Genomic DNA, 9,468 nt, shown 5'->3' on the forward strand with positions numbered 1-9,468 from the left:
TAGGTTTGGTGGCAGCGCCCTCTGGTTTTTGGGGGGGTTAGGGGGTGGCCGGCTTGGTGGCGGCAGCTTCTGTTGCAGGGCTGGGGGGTGGCTGGCTTGGCAGCGGCGGCCTCTGTTGTGACTGGGGTGGGTGGGATGTGTGGCTGGCTTGTCAGCGGCCTCTGTTTCTTGGGGGGTGTGGGGGGTGGCCAGCTTGGCGATGGCAGCCTCTGTTGCTGGGGTGGGATGAGTCGCTGGCTTGGTGGCAGCTTGTGTTGCTGGGGGGCATGGGGTGGTTGCTTGTCTTGGCGGTGGCCTATGTGGCTGGGTGGGGGGGCTGTGGCTGGCTTGGTGGCGGCGGCCTCTGCTGTGACTGGGGTGGGTGGAATGCGTGGCTGGTTTGGTGGCGGCCTCTGTTATTGGGTGGGGGTTGGGGGGGTGGCTGGCATGGTGGTGGCGCCCTCTGTGGTTTGGGGGGGTTGGGGGGTGGCTGGCGCGGGTGGCGGCAGCTTCTGTTGCTGGGGGGCATGAGGGGATTTGCTGGCTTGGCGGTAGCGTCCTCTGTGGTTGGGGGGGGTGGCTGGCTTTTTGGCGGCGGCCTCTGTTGGCGTTGGGTGGGTGGGGGGGTGGCTTGCTTTGCAGCGACAGCCTCTGTTATGGGGTGGTGGGCCGGCTGCCTTGGCGGCGGCAGCGTCTGTTGTTGGTTGGGGGTTTGGCTGGCTTGGCAGCGGCGGCCTCTGTTGGGTGGGGGGTAGGGGTGGTGGCTGATTTGGCGGCAGCCCATGTTTTTGGGTGTGTGGGGGGTGGCTGGCTTTTTGGCGGTGGCCTCTGTTACTGGGTGGGCCGTGGGGGGGGCTGGCTTGGCTTGGTGGCGGTGGCCTGTGTTGGGAGGGGGGGGGGACTGGCTTGGTGGCGGCGGCCTCTGTTGTGACTGGGGTGGGGGGGATGCGTGGCTGGTTTGGCGGTGGCCTCTGTTATTGGGTGTGGGTTGGGGGGGGGCAGGCTTGGTGGCAGCGCCCTCTGGTTTTTGGGGGGGTTAGTGGGTGGCCGGCTTGGCGGCGGCAGCTTCTGTTGCTGGGGGGTGTGGGGCAATTTGCTGGCTTAGTGTGGCGGCCTCTGTTTTTTGGGGGGGTTAGGGGATGGCTGGCTTGGTGGCAGCAGCTTCTGTTGCGGGGCTGGGGGGTGGCTGGCTTGGCAGCGGCGGCCTCTGTTGTGACTGGGGTGGGTGGGATGCGTGGCTGGCTTGTCAGCGGCCTCTGTTTCTTGGGGGGGGTGGGGGGTGGCCAGCTTGGCGACAGCAGCTTCTGTTGCTGGGGGGCATGGGGTGGTTGCTTGTCTTGGCGGCAGCCTATGTGGCTGGGTGGGGGGGCTGTGGCTGGCTTGGTGGCGGCGGCCTCTGTTGTGACTGGGGTGGGTGGGATGCGTGGCTGGTTTGGTGGCGGGCTCTGTTATTGGGTGGGGGTTGGGGGGGTGGCTAGCGTGGTGGCGGCGCCCTCTGTGGTTTGGGGGGGTTGAGGGGTGGCTGGTGTGGCAGCGGCAGCTTCTGTTGCTGGGGTGGGGGGGGTTGGCTGGCTTGGCGGCAGCGGCCTATGTGGTTGGTTGGGGGGGTGGCTGGCTTGGCAGCGGCAGCTTCTGTTGGGTGGGGGGCAGGATGTGTGGCTGGCTTGGCCACAGCTTTTGTTGTTGGGTGGGGGGTGTTGGCTGGTTTGGTGGCAGCCCATGTTTTTGGGTGTGTGTGGGGGGGTGGCTGGCTTTTTGGCGGCAGCTTCTGTTATTGGGTGGGGCGTGTGGGGGGGGGGGCTTGGCCTGGCGGTGGCCTCTGTTATTGGTTGGGGGGGGTGGGATGCGTGGCTGGTTTGGCGGCGGTCTCTGTTATTGGGTGGGGATTGGGGGGGTCGCTGGCTTGGCGGCGTCACCCTCCGTTTTTTGGGGGGGTTGGGGGGTGGCTGGCTGCAGCAGCTTCTGTTGCTGGGGGGTGTGGGGGGATTCGCTGGTGCGGCGGCGGCCTCTGTTTTTTGGGGGGCTTTGGGGGCACCTGGCTTGGAGGCGGCAGCTTCTCTTGCTGGGGTGGGGGGGTTGACTGGCTTGGCGGCAGCGGCTTATGTGGTTGGTTGGGGAGGGTGGCTGGCTTTTTGGCGGCGGTCTCTGGTGGTGGTGGGTGGGGGGGTGGCTGGCTTGGCGGTGGCAGTGTCTGTTGTTGGTTGGGGGGTTGGCTGGCATGGCAGTGGCGGCCTCTGTTGGGTGGGGGGTGGGATGTGTGGCTGCCTTGGCAGCGGCCTCTGTTGTGTGTGGGGGGTAGGGGTGGTGGCTGGTTTGGCGGCAGCCCATGTTTTTGGGTGTGGGGGTGTGGCTGGCTTTTTGGCGGTGGCCTCTGTTATTGGGTGGGGGTAGGTTTGGTGGCAGCGCCCTCTGGTTTTTGGGGGGGTTAGGGGGTGGCCGGCTTGGTGGCGGCAGCTTCTGTTGCAGGGCTGGGGGGTGGCTGGCTTGGCAGCGGCGGCCTCTGTTGTGACTGGGGTGGGTGGGATGTGTGGCTGGCTTGTCAGCGGCCTCTGTTTCTTGGGGGGTGTGGGGGGTGGCCAGCTTGGCGATGGCAGCCTCTGTTGCTGGGGTGGGATGAGTCGCTGGCTTGGTGGCAGCTTGTGTTGCTGGGGGGCATGGGGTGGTTGCTTGTCTTGGCGGTGGCCTATGTGGCTGGGTGGGGGGGCTGTGGCTGGCTTGGTGGCGGCGGCCTCTGCTGTGACTGGGGTGGGTGGAATGCGTGGCTGGTTTGGTGGCGGCCTCTGTTATTGGGTGGGGGTTGGGGGGGTGGCTGGCATGGTGGTGGCGCCCTCTGTGGTTTGGGGGGGTTGGGGGGTGGCTGGCGCGGCGGCGGCAGCTTCTGTTGCTGGGGGGCATGAGGGGATTTGCTGGCTTGGCGGTAGCGTCCTCTGTGGTTGGGGGGGGTGGCTGGCTTTTTGGCGGCGGCCTCTGTTGGCGTTGGGTGGGTGGGGGGGTGGCTTGCTTTGCAGCGACAGCCTCTGTTATGGGGTGGTGGGCCGGCTGCCTTGGCGGCGGCAGCGTCTGTTGTTGGTTGGGGGTTTGGCTGGCTTGGCAGCGGCGGCCTCTGTTGGGTGGGGGGTAGGGGTGGTGGCTGATTTGGCGGCAGCCCATGTTTTTGGGTGTGTGGGGGGTGGCTGGCTTTTTGGCGGTGGCCTCTGTTACTGGGTGGGCCGTGGGGGGGGCTGGCTTGGCTTGGTGGCGGTGGCCTCTGTGGTTGGGGGGGGGGGGGCTGGCTTGGTGGCGGTGGCCTGTGTTGGGAGGGGGGGGGGGACTGGCTTGGTGGCGGCGGCCTCTGTTGTGACTGGGGTGGGGGGGATGCGTGGCTGGTTTGGCGGTGGCCTCTGTTATTGGGTGTGGGTTGGGGGGGGCAGGCTTGGTGGCAGCGCCCTCTGGTTTTTGGGGGGGTTAGTGGGTGGCCGGCTTGGCGGCGGCAGCTTCTGTTGCTGGGGGGTGTGGGGCAATTTGCTGGCTTAGTGTGGCGGCCTCTGTTTTTTGGGGGGGTTAGGGGATGGCTGGCTTGGTGGCAGCAGCTTCTGTTGCGGGGCTGGGGGGTGGCTGGCTTGGCAGCGGCGGCCTCTGTTGTGACTGGGGTGGGTGGGATGCGTGGCTGGCTTGTCAGCGGCCTCTGTTTCTTGGGGGGGGTGGGGGGTGGCCAGCTTGGCGACGGCAGCTTCTGTTGCTGGGGGGCATGGGGTGGTTGCTTGTCTTGGCGGCAGCCTATGTGGCTGGGTGGGGGGGCTGTGGCTGGCTTGGTGGCGGCGGCCTCTGTTGTGACTGGGGTGGGTGGGATGCGTGGCTGGTTTGGTGGCGGGCTCTGTTATTGGGTGGGGGTTGGGGGGGTGGCTAGCGTGGTGGCGGCGCCCTCTGTGGTTTGGGGGTGTTGAGGGGTGGCTGGTGTGGCAGCGGCAGCTTCTGTTGCTGGGGTGGGGGGGGTTGGCTGGCTTGGCGGCAGCGGCCTATGTGGTTGGTTGGGGGGGTGGCTGGCTTTTTGGCGGCGGCCTCTGTTGGTTGTGGGTGGGTAGGGGGGTGGCTGGCTTTTTGGCAGTGGCCTCTGTTACTGGGTGGGCCGTGGGGGGGGGCTGGCTTGGCTTGGCGGCGGCCCCTGTTATTGGGTGGGGGAGTGGGGGGGTGTCTGTCTTGGCGGCGGTGGGTTATGTGGTTGGGTGGGGGGGCTGTGGCTGACTTGGTGGCGGCGGCCTCTGTTTTTTGGGGTGCTTGGGGGGTGCCTGGCTTGGCAGCGGCAGCTTCTGTTGCTGGGGTGGGGGGGTTGGCTGGCTTGGCGGCAGCTTCTGTTGCTGGGGGGCATGAGGGGATTTGCTGGCTTGGCGGCAGCGTCCTCTGTGGTTGGGGGGGGGTGGCTGGCTTTTTGGCAGCAGCCTCTGTTGGCGTTGGGTGGGTGGGGGGGTGGCTGGCTTTGCAGCGACGGCCTCTGTTATGGGGTGGTGGGCCGGCTGCCTTGGCGGCGGCAGCGTCTGTTGTTGGTTGGGGGTTTGGCTGGCTTTTTGGCGGCGGCCTCTGTTACTGGGTGGGCCGGGGGGGGGGGGGGGGCTGTCTTGGCTTGGCGGCGGCCCCTGTTATTGGATGGGGGAGTGGGGGGTGGCTGGCTTGGCGGTGGTGGCCTCTGTTATTGGGTGGGAGGGGTGGGATGCATGGCTGGTTTGGCGGCAGCCTCTGTTATTGGGTGGGGGAGTGGGGGGGTGGCTGTCTTGGTGGCGGCAGCCTATGTGGTTGGGGGGGGGTGGCTGGCTTTTTGGCGGCGGCCTGTGTTGGGTGGGTGGGGGGGTGGCTGGCTTGGCAGCAGCGGCCTCTGTTATGGGGTGGTGGGCTGGCTGCCTTGGCGGCAGCAGCGTTTGTTGGTTGGGGGTTTGGCTGGCTTGGCAGCGGCGGCCTCTGTTGGGCGGGGGGTGGGATGCGTGGCTGCCTTGGCAGCGGCCTCTGTTGTTGGGTGGGGGGTAGGGGTGGTGGATGATTTGGCGGCAGCCCATGTTTTTGGGTGTGTGGGGGGGTGGCTGGCTTTTTGGCGGTGGCCTCTGTTACTGGGTGGGCCGTTGGGGGGGGGCTGGCTTGGCTTGGCGGCGGTGGCCTCTGTGGTTGCTGGGGGGGGGCTGGCTTGGCGGCGGTGGCCTGTGTTGGGTGGGGGGGGGACTGGCTTGGTGGCGGCGGCCTCTGTTGTGACTGGGGTGGGTGGGATGCGTGGCTGGTTTGGCGGTGGCCTCTGTTATTGGGTGGGGGTTGGGGGTGGCTGGCTTGGTGGCGGCGCCCTCTGTGGTTTGGGGGGGTTGGGGGGTGGCCGGCTTGGCGGCAGCAGCTTCTGTTGCTGGGGTGTGGGGTTTGGCTGGCTTGGCGGCAGCTTCTGTTGCTGGGGGGGGGTGGGGGGGGTTGCTTGTCTTGCCAGCGGCCCATGTGTTTGGGTGGGTGGGGGGGCTGGCTTGGCGGTGGCCTCAGTTTGAGGGGCGTGGCTTGGTGGCGGTGGCCTCAGTTGGATCCAACTGAAAGGTCCTTTTGGAGCCCCTCCAGAGCCTCCCCATATCCCTCTCTGTGTGCCCGAATTCCCCTTTGATACCACCAGATCCACCTTAGATGCCAGCAGGCCCCTTAAGAGCGGGGGCAGCACTGACCAGGTAGGGGATTCTCACCCCTGTGTGTGGGGGGAGGCTTCGCTGGGCTCTCCTCAGAGGTTACTTCCATTCAAATTACAGAGACCAAAACCCAAAGAAACCTCAGGACAAAGAATAAAGGCAAAAGAAACAAAGGATTCCCCCCCCTCCCCCACGCACCGAGGAGGGTTCCCCGTCTTTAATTCCTTGAGACCCATTTCGTAGTTCTGTTTTCAAACTGCTTTGCTCTGCTTGCAATCGGCTTCTACCTGCTAGCAGCCTTTGCGTGTAACGGAAGAGACGCAGCGGGGGTGAGTTCAGAGCCTTGTTACCTGGCACTTAGTGCCAGTCCTGACTACCTATATGAACAGGAGAGATTGGCAGTCTTAGGGCGAGTCGGCTCAGCTCTCTGTGAAGCCGGAGGATTTCCTTCCCCCGAACAGACGGCGGCTCCGCCCGGCCGGGCTGCCTCTCACCAGGCGCGCCGGGGCTCGGCTCCCCCAGGCGCCAGCCGGCTCCGCCGAGGTCTGCTCTCAGCTCGTCTTCCTTTAGCTTCCGTGGGTTCCCTTCGTCCGGCTGAGCTCCGCACCAGGTTAGTGCCAGCCTCTGTCGCTGTCCGCGGTTCCCGTGTAGGTGCTCTGAAGGTTCGATACGCCTGAATGTTCTAGGAGGGGATTAAAAGCCCTAAGACTTCACATAAGTCGCTGGTAAGAAAAGGAGGAAAACTATCTGCAGAAACCAGGAAAACGTGCAGCAGACTTCTGGGAAATAGTCCAACCTCCTCTTTCACAGAAGTAAGGTGAGTTTGTGAAACCGCTCGGCTCCGAGACCTTTAGGAGAGATCCCACAGCCGTCCAGGGCTGTAGCGAGCCCTATAGAACTCCGGCAGTTACCCGAGCCGTGGCGTTCGTCTTTTCCCCCAGATCGGTTTCCGAGGACCGCGGCGGGACCCCTCTCCGTCGGGCCGCGGGGCCCGCCGAGGCGCAGGACCTCTCCGGGCGCCCCCTTAGAGGCTTCTCAGGCAGAGCTCTTTTAAATCAGTCAGATCACCCCAGGAAGAGACAAGAGCCTTCAGGCAGGAAAAGGACTGCTGGCAAGGGAAAGGGGTAACGTGTAAGCCCTAAGGGGGCGTCCCACAAGGGAGAAAGGCAAATCGCTGCCACAGGTAAGAGCCCTCGGGGTGGAACCAGGGGGTTCCACTAAGCATTCCAATGGGGGAGACTGCAAAGGTTTTCATATAGCAATTGACCCTATTCTTTACTATCCATGTAAACAGGAAAGTTTCAGTTTTAGGGTGAGTCGGCATAGCGCTTTCAGCAAAGGAAAAGATTTTTCCTCACCTCAGCCGGCGGCAACTCAAACTCCCCGCGGCAGCTCACCCGCGGGGCCCCCCGAGACGAGGAGAGGCGAACCGAGGCGAACGGAACCGGACGGAACCGGCGCGGGGCTCCCCGAGGCGAGGCGGAAGGAACCGGCACGTTGGGGGCTTGGCGGGGCTCAGCTCCTCGCTCAGATTCTTCCCGGTTTCCTCGGGCTCCCTTCCAGGTAAGCGCCAGCCTCTGCCGCTCTCGGGGGTTCTTACGTAGCAGCTCATTTGAAACGCTTGCACGTTCTCGGAGGGGATTAAAATCCCTAAGAGGCCAGCTAACCCTGACACCCCTCTCTTGCAACTTCATAGCTCTGCTGTTTAACTAGGCGCAGCAGTCTGGTATTAATTTGTCTGAAAAGAGGCTTTGAAATGCGCTGCATGGGGTTCTGAAAGACGTAAACTTACAGTGCGTATCTCTAGTACACAACAGCTCACGGATTTTCCTTTGCGTTGTAGGGTTTTTGAACACTCACCGGTTTCGGCGTTGGGTTGGTTTTTCTCGGAACGGAAAACCTGCCGAGCGGAGGCCGGCGGCGCGCTTCCCACGCGCGGCGGCAAGAGACGCCCCCCCGACCGCTCAGCGTAAGTCCGCCGCTTTCAATCGATTCCCCTTTGGTAGGTACGTTGCCAAAATTGGCTTTGCTCTACGCGCAAATCGCTTTTCCGTTCCGGCATCACTTGCATCTCAGAGAGGAGATCCGGTGGGGGGGGTAACTTCAGAGCCTCTTTACCGTCGCAATGAATACCATTCCTGAATATCTCTATAGAGAGGAGAGGATTGTAGTTGGATTTATAGTCTCGGGGCGAGTCGCCTCGGCGCTCTCAGGCAAACGAGAGGGTTTTCTTCCCCTAAAAGGGCGGCTCGGCTCGGCTCGGCTCGGCGCGGCGCGGCGGCTCGGCTCGGCGCGGCGCGGCGCGGCGCGGCGGCTCGGCTCGGCGCGGCGGCTCGGCTCGGCGCGGCGGCTCGGCTCGGCGCGGCGGCTCGGCTCGGCGCGGCGGCTCGGCTCGGCGCGGCGGCTCGGCTCGGCGCGGCGGCTCGGCTCGGCGCGGCGGCTCGGCTCGGCGCGGCGGCTCGGCTCGGCGCGGCGGCTCGGCTCGGCGCGGCGGCTCGGCTCGGCGCGGCGGCTCGGCTCGGCGCGGCGGCTCGGCTCGGCGCGGCGGCTCGGCGCGGCGCGGCGGCTCGGCGCGGCGCGGCGGCTCGGCGCGGCGCGGCGGCTCGGCGCGGCGCGGCGGCTCGGCGCGGCGGCTCGGCTCGGCTCGGCGCGGCGGCTCGGCTCGGCTCGGCGCGGCGGCTCGGCTCGGCTCGGCGCGGCGGCTCGGCTCGGCGGCTCGGCTCGGCGGCTCGGCTCGGCGGCTCGGCTCGGCGGCTCGGCGCGGCGGCTCGGCTCGGCTCGGCTCGGCTCGGCTCGGCTCGGCTCGGCTCGGCTCGGCTCGGCTCGGCTCGGCTCGGCTCGGCTCGGCTCGGCTCGGCTCGGCTCGGCTCGGCTCGGCTCGGCTCGGCTCGGCTCGGCGGCTGCGAAGTATCTACTTAGCAATCGATCCCATTCTTTCCTGTCGATGTAAACAGTTGTTTTATTTTTTCAGTCGGTTTTCAGTCGTAGGGTATGTGTTGCGCAATCGGCGGGCGAGGGGGAAAACGGTTCCTATCGGCATGTAAACTAAGGAGCCAAAAAATCCCAGATGACGTAAAAAAGCCTAAAGCAAAGCGACGACCCTCGCGGCACAAAGGAAGACCCCCCTTTCCTGAGCAATCGTTACACATTTCATAGATGTTTTCAAGCTGTGCGTTACCGTATTTGGAATTCGTTTTTACATTACGGAAGCCTTGGTATTTAACAGGACAGATCCAACGGGGGCAATTGCAAAGCTTCTTATGTAGCAATTGGTAATACTCTTGACTATCCACAGAAAAAGCAGCTATTTTTAGCAGGATTTTCTGTTGACGAAACGGCGCGGGGCTCTCTGAAACGAAAAGAAGAAACGTTGCAATGCTGGCCTGAAATGAAATGGTGTGGGGCTCTCTGAAATCAGACCAGGTGAAATGGTGCAATGCTGGCCTGAAATGAAGTGGTGTGGGGCTCTCTGAAATGAGACCAGGTGAAATGGAGCAATGCTGGCCTGAAATGAACTGGTTGTGGGGGCTCTCTGGAATGACAAGAGGTGAAATGTTGCAATGCTGGCCTGAAATGGTGTGGGGGCCCTCTGAAATGACAAGAGGTGAAATGGTGCAATGCTGGCCTGAAATGAAACAGTATGGCGGCTCTCTGAAATGAGACCAGGTGAAATGGTGCAATGCTGGCCTGAAATGAAATGGACTGGGGGCTCTCTGAAATGAAATGATCAAATAGTGCAATGCTGGCCTGAAATGAAATGGTGTGGGGGCTCTCTGAAATGAGACCAGGTGAAATGGTGCAATGCTGGCCTGAAATGAAATGGAGTGGGGCTCTCTGAAATGAAATGATCAAATGGTACAATGCTGGCCTG

General features: G+C 64.0%; 1 long non-coding RNA gene across 1 annotated transcript; it reads left to right on the forward strand.

Moving 5' to 3' along the window:
* Nucleotides 1-5,459: 5,459 nt before the first annotated feature.
* Nucleotides 5,460-7,560, forward strand: LOC137456149 (uncharacterized). Its single transcript, XR_010990973.1, has 4 exons — nucleotides 5,460-6,414; nucleotides 6,539-6,780; nucleotides 6,892-7,160; nucleotides 7,441-7,560. It is a non-coding gene; the product is annotated as an uncharacterized lncRNA (long non-coding RNA).
* Nucleotides 7,561-9,468: the final 1,908 nt, after the last annotated feature.

Source organism: Melanerpes formicivorus, unplaced genomic scaffold, assembly GCF_026170545.1.
Source record: "Melanerpes formicivorus ecotype bairdi unplaced genomic scaffold, bMelFor1.0.p_v2 SCAF_117, whole genome shotgun sequence".
NCBI lineage: Eukaryota > Metazoa > Chordata > Aves > Piciformes > Picidae > Melanerpes > Melanerpes formicivorus.